This window comes from Pinus tabuliformis, chromosome 4_2, assembly GCF_031772625.1.
Source record: "Pinus tabuliformis cultivar Carrire ecotype Pingquan chromosome 4_2, CPIR1, whole genome shotgun sequence".
NCBI classification, from domain to species: Eukaryota; Viridiplantae; Streptophyta; class Pinopsida; order Pinales; family Pinaceae; genus Pinus; species Pinus tabuliformis.
Window position 1 is genome coordinate 380,459,238 of NC_142304.1, and position 6,471 is coordinate 380,465,708.

Genomic DNA, 6,471 nt, shown 5'->3' on the forward strand with positions numbered 1-6,471 from the left:
ATAGTACTAAAATCTTATCCAATTAGTTAAGAATGATATTAAAGAAATTAATTGCCTTTCCAAAATCAAATATATCCATTTTATAATAAAATATTTTCCATTTCATAGTACTAAAATCCTATCCAATTAGTTAAGAATGATATTAAAAAAATAATTACCTTTCCAAAATCAAATATATCCATTTTATAATACTAAATTTCATTCCTTTTCAATAAAAGTAAAATTAATAAAAATAAATTTAACATAAAATAGAATATATCTATTTTATAATAGAATTGAAATATATTTTAATAATTAACTTTATTTTTTAATCAAATTCTATAATTTATTCTATTATATTTAATAAATTTAAATTTAAAAATACTAATCCAATCTGAATTTGAATAAGAATGTGTCAAACAACCATCATGAATTTATTCGATTATATGCAAGGACCGAAGCGTTCTCGTTATGTTTTTTTCAGAAGAAAAAGCGATATATATATATATATATATATATATATATATATATATATATATATTGAGGCAATATATGCAACATAACCTGAAGAGTACAGAGTAGCTTGTGGTTCCCATAAAAATGGTGACCAGTCTCTAGATAGATAGATTTTTACAGATTTAACAAGGAAATAAATGAGAGTCACATATAGACATTGAGCATCCATATAGGAGCATATTGTACTAAGCGGAGCACAAAAAACATATATACGCCGAAGCATGCTGTTAGATGGTCTGTTACAACAAGCATAGACAAAACAGCGAAAAAGTTGAGCCTGAAACCTGTAATCACTCAGAACTTATTCGACAACCATTCGCGCGTCCGCCAGAGGAACTACGTCAATGCAGATGGGTCGGGACTGGGCAGCTGAAGACCCCTGGTGAATACAAGTTATGTTGTTGTTGTTGACAAGTTTGAGAATACATGCATCGTAGGATCAAATCCCAAACGCTGCCAAATAAAGGTAATAGTGGTCGACAAACGCAATACATAGGCATACACGCGAACCGTAGCAACAGTTCAAAGGGTTTAACATGAATTGCAATTCATTTGATCGCATATTGACTTCTGCTGCGTATCCGACCGGCTTTCAGCGAGTGGAATTGGGTGTCTCAAGAATTGCAATTGGTTTGATTGGATATTGTTGGCATTGAGATATGTGTGATGGGCAGGCGTGAACAGGTTGAACAAGCAAGCGTGAATAGGTTGAATAGGCAGACGTGAATAGGTAACAGGGAGCTAACAGGCAACCTCAATAGGTGGGAAAGTATAGGACAGGGTTTTGTGAGCATAGTGGATAGGCGGCATAAACAAAAAAGGGTTTCGTGAGCACAGGGCAGTGAGGCAGTTAACTTCTAAATAAGTAAACGTTCAAAACATGGAAAATGCTCAAAAGAGCTAAGGTGTAAAGAGCAATGGAATTTCAGATTTTTTAGAAACAAATCATTTGGGTCAAGTCAAAATTGCTTCAACAAACAAAAAAGGAAAGTGGATTTGGGTAAACGCAAAGCAATATGAGGGTATTTTAAGGCGTAGGATTAATCGCCTTAAATGGGGACAAATGAGAAGAAAACCAATCAAGATCAAGAAAAAGAAAAAGAAAATAAATAAGAGAAACAAAAATGAAGAAGAATCAATCATTTACAATCCCACGTCTACACCTCTTACTTGGTCATCAGATCTATATGTCCAAGAACTGATGAAGGTCAAAACAAAACTGGAGATGTTGGAAGCCAAAGAACAAGAAAGAGACCCTAAAATTTCAGAGATCACAGGTGCAAACCAATGTCTAATGGAAGGTAATAGAATTTTAAAAGAACATGTAACAATGTTACAAGAGGCTCTAGAGATAGGAAAACAAGAATGGCAAAATATGAAAGAAGTAATAACAGAAAACAGAAATGTGATCATTTCTAAACAAACTTAGGTAGATACACAGGTATCTCAGCAAATAGACATTTCCAAAGGGAATGCAAAAATGAACAGTGGGAAGATAGTCCAAAAGAAATAAAAGCTAGAGCTAAAGATGTTAATGGTTACATAAGGACAAAGGAAGAAGAAGATACAAGTGATCACAGAGCACGGGAAATAGAACAAAAAGAAAGACCGGATAGAAAATCAAACTTTATTATCAGGGGAATAAGAGATTATGGGAAGAATGAAAGTACTTTCAATTTGACAAGAGACTTTCTGAAAGAGAAACTACATTGGAAAGGGAAAATTTGCTAAGCAAGAAGGGTTGGGAGGATATGTGAAGAAAGGCCTCGACCCATAAAAGTCACCATGGAAAGCATACAAGAAAAATGACAACTTTTGGGCAAAAATAAACTCTTGAAAGGCTCATACTTCTTCCTCGATAAATTTTTTTCCAAAAAACGACAAGAGGAGAGAAGGGATGAAGTGGAGAAAACTAGAACAAGAAGAAATGAAGGGAAAAGGGCATGGTTATACAATGGGAAAGCCGTTATTGTAGTGTTTGGGCCTCCAGGAAAATCAGGGCCTCAAGCTGACAGTAGACAAAAAACAGAGAATTCAATAATAGAGATGAAAAATATAAGAACAACATGGAAAAAAAGGGGTGAAGACTCAAATTTGAGTCTTATGTGCCAAACTGCGTAGCAGTCAAATCCTACCCAGGTCTACCTAAGTTTAGTTTGTTGGAATTGTAGAGGTTACCCTTGGAGGAGGGGACCTGGGTTAGGGCCTATTGCGGAAGGTAGAGACATAATTTGTCTCACGGAAACTCATGAGCATGATGGTTGCAAAACTCCTATGTTTGATGGTTATTTGAAGTTGGCAGTTTGGAACAAGGTAGCAGAAAATGGAAAAGGGTATGGGGGAACACTAGTTTTAGTGAAAGAAAAAGAAGGTCGTCACATTCAGTTAATTAAAGAAGATGCAAATAAATAATATTTATGGTTGAAAATATCAGAGAATTAGAATCACATAAGAATTGCAGCATGTTATTTTTCCCCTCAAGTCTCAAAAACTTACAAAAATAAGGGGCTTGACAGCAAGGATCCATATGCAGCATTAAAACAAGATATTGTCATGTACTCTTAGCAGCAAGAAGTTCTTTTAGTGGTAGATTGCAATGCTAGAACAACAAATAATCAAGCTAGCATCCTTTGTTGCAAAGAGGATATCAATACTATTTGGCTCACTGAAGAGGAGAATCCGCAATGGGTGAGGTGTTCAGAAGATGACAAACTTAGCAATCATTTTGTAGATGAGTTTCTTACACTGTGTGGGACTTTCAACTTAATTATTTGCAATGGTCTAGATAGATGGAAAAGGTCTGGGAACTTCACTTGCAACACATACAATGGGGCAAGTGTCATTGACTATGTCATGTGTTCACAAAGCTTAATAGAAAAGATAGATGAAGTTAGTATTGGAGAGCATATTTGAGACTTAAAATCAGATCATAACCCAACTTTATAAGGTTATCATGGTTAGAAGAAAGGCAGCATAGGAGGAAAACCCAATTCTCTCGACAATCACTATCAAGGAGCAAAATTCTTCTAACACAAGAAAATGGTGCTATCTTCAAGACAATGTTAGAGAGATTAATTCAGAAGGAGAAAACCGGTTTCAAATGCTTTAGCAGCCATGAGTTAACAAATATAATCCAAAGTGCAATTGAGAAGTGCAAAAGAGCAAAAAATAGGAAATCAAAATCAAATTGCTTTCCTGTAAATGCTTGGTTTGATGAGGAATGCAAAATGACAAGGAGAACCTTGAAAAAGGCAAGAAAAGGGAAGATGAATGTAAAGTTATATAAGCAGATACTAAAAAGGAAAAAATATGAGTTCATGCAAACAATGAGAGAAGTGTTAATATATTTAAGCAAGAATAATCCAAAGCTTTTTTGGCAGGAACTACAACCAAGGAAGAAGCAAATTGAAAATAATATTACAGCCAATCAATGGTTTGAATATGAAAGGAAACTCTATGAGAAAGAATCTGAGCCGGAGTCCCCCCCAAGGATCAACACAAATTCAAAGCTATTCACATTACAGGAGGTGGAGAATGGAATTAAGAAGATGAAAACAGGAAAGGAAAAGGACTTGGTTGAACTTCAAGCAAAGTATCTAAAATGGGGAATGAACGCTCTTGCACCACACATCATGAAAATATTCAACAACATCATTCAACAAGGATTCCCAAGAGACTAGACAACTAGCCTAGCAATACCCCTTTTTAAAAGTGGAGACATTAATAATCCATCCAACTACAGAACAATTATGATTAATCCTTTGTTTGCAAAGCTTTTCGGCAACATGGTAGAAGACAAAATTAGCAAGTGGGCAGAAGTAAAAGAAAAGAGGGAAAGAGGACAAGCAGGTTTTAGGCCGAAACATTATACAGTGGATCATGGCATCACGTTGAGACACATGGTTGAAAAGGTTTGGGAGGACAAAGAAGAAGTATTTTGCTGCTTTGTTGACTTCAAAAAAGCATTTGACACAGTCCCTAGGGATAAGTTGTGGCATAGAATGGAAGAACTTGAAATTCCTGTGCATTATGGAGCCGTTGTCCATAGACTTTATGAAGAAGTGAAAGTCAAAATTAGAACCTTAGCAGGTATTTCAGAAAGCTTTAGAAGTGACATTGGAGTCAAGCAAGGTTTCCATCTATCACCCACTCTTTTTGGTCTATATATTGATAAATTGGAAGAGTGGCTAAATCTGCAAGGTGGAGATGGTGTTCGGTTGGGGGAGTTTGTGATAAAGCTTCTTTTATATGCTAATGATATTGTATTGATTTCTAAATCGGCCCATGGATTGCAAATGCACTTATATGCCCTTGAGAATTTTTGTAGAGCAGTGGGGATGCAAGTCAATACTAGCAAGACCAAAATAATGATTTTTTCTAATAAAAGGAAGCAGAGCCATCATACTTTCTTCTTTGAAGACAACATTCTTGAAGAAGTAAATGAATACAAGTACCTTGGGATTGATTTCAACAACAAACTCAATTGGGAGGACTGCAGAAAGAAGAGAATTTTAGGAGGGTGGAAAGCATTATATGCTCTTCAAAACAGATGTAGAGAGGCAGAGTTATGGGATTGGAAAATGATTAAAGTGCTTTTTGGACTCCTAGTTTGTCCAATGATGCTATATGGGTGTGAATTGTGGGCTAGTAGCACTCCCGTCTCAAAATGGAAACAAATTGAGAAAGTACAAAAATGCTTGATCATGAGCAAGTTCAAAATAAAAATTCCGGTAGCTTATGAGATAATGTTGAGTGAAACAAGAGCAGCTTCCATTGAAGCAATTGCTATGGTGCGGCTCATAAGATACCTAAAAAGAATTGAACAAATGCGAGTAGGTAGATGGCCTAATGTTATCTTCAATGAAGGCATCAGTGAAAGAAAGAAAACATGGATGAAACAAAACTACACATGGTTGCAAAAATGGAATATCTACCTCAATGCCTGTCCCACAAATAGCAAGGAGCTGAAGGATTTTGTTATGGAGACGTTTTGTAAAAAGGTATGGGGAAAAGAGTTGGGTAGAAAGAAGAAATATTACATTTAGGAATTCAACCCTACATGTGATTTACAATAAAAAGAGTTCATTGGAGCTAGCATTTCGTGGAGGGAAAAGGTTCTTATTGCTCAATTAAGGACCAACTCACATCAACTTCAGTGTGAAACAGGATGGTGGAAAAGGCCTAAAGAAGCTTGGGAAGAACGAGTGTGTACATTTTGCACGTTTGGGGCTGTGGAATCAGAAAATAATTTCATTTTGGAATGTGATGCATTCAAAGACATCAGAGAAATTTATGAGAACATGTTAGCATTAGTTTCTTGGCAGTGTCTTTTTAGTGAGGGGATTATTGGAAGGTTGGGTCAGCTCATCATCAACTTGAATCAGAAAAGGACTGAATTGCAAAGAGTGAAAAACAAGGCACTAATGGTCTCATAGACTATTTTTAGTCTCGTGGACCTTAAAATATCATTTCATTTAATAAATTTAAATTTAAAAATAGTAATCCAGTATGAATCTAAATAAGAATGTGTCAAACCACCATCATCCTTGATGTCATGGAGGGTATTCTACCCATACAACCATGTGCCTCGAGGGCTATAAAAAGGGATCGTTCTAGGCAATAACTCGCCATTTGAAGAGATTATTATTATTAGGGGTGATGTTATTTCATTTGAGCAGCCATGAGGATCACAGTCACGATCTGGTCATTTTCCTTTTCTCTACCTCTCATTTTATTACTCTTCGTGGTGGGAGCACAAACACCTTGGGTATATACCTCTTCTTCATCGTTATAATTTTCAAGTCATATTCCAGTATGAATTATACGTAGTAGGAATCATTATAGATTTTTGAGTATTTCTAATATAAATCTGATCTAATCTGAGTATGTTTGGTATTTGAAGGGATTATTATTATTAAAAATAATATTATTTTATTTGAGGTAGTTATGAAAATTATTTCTATGTGGATTGTAGAT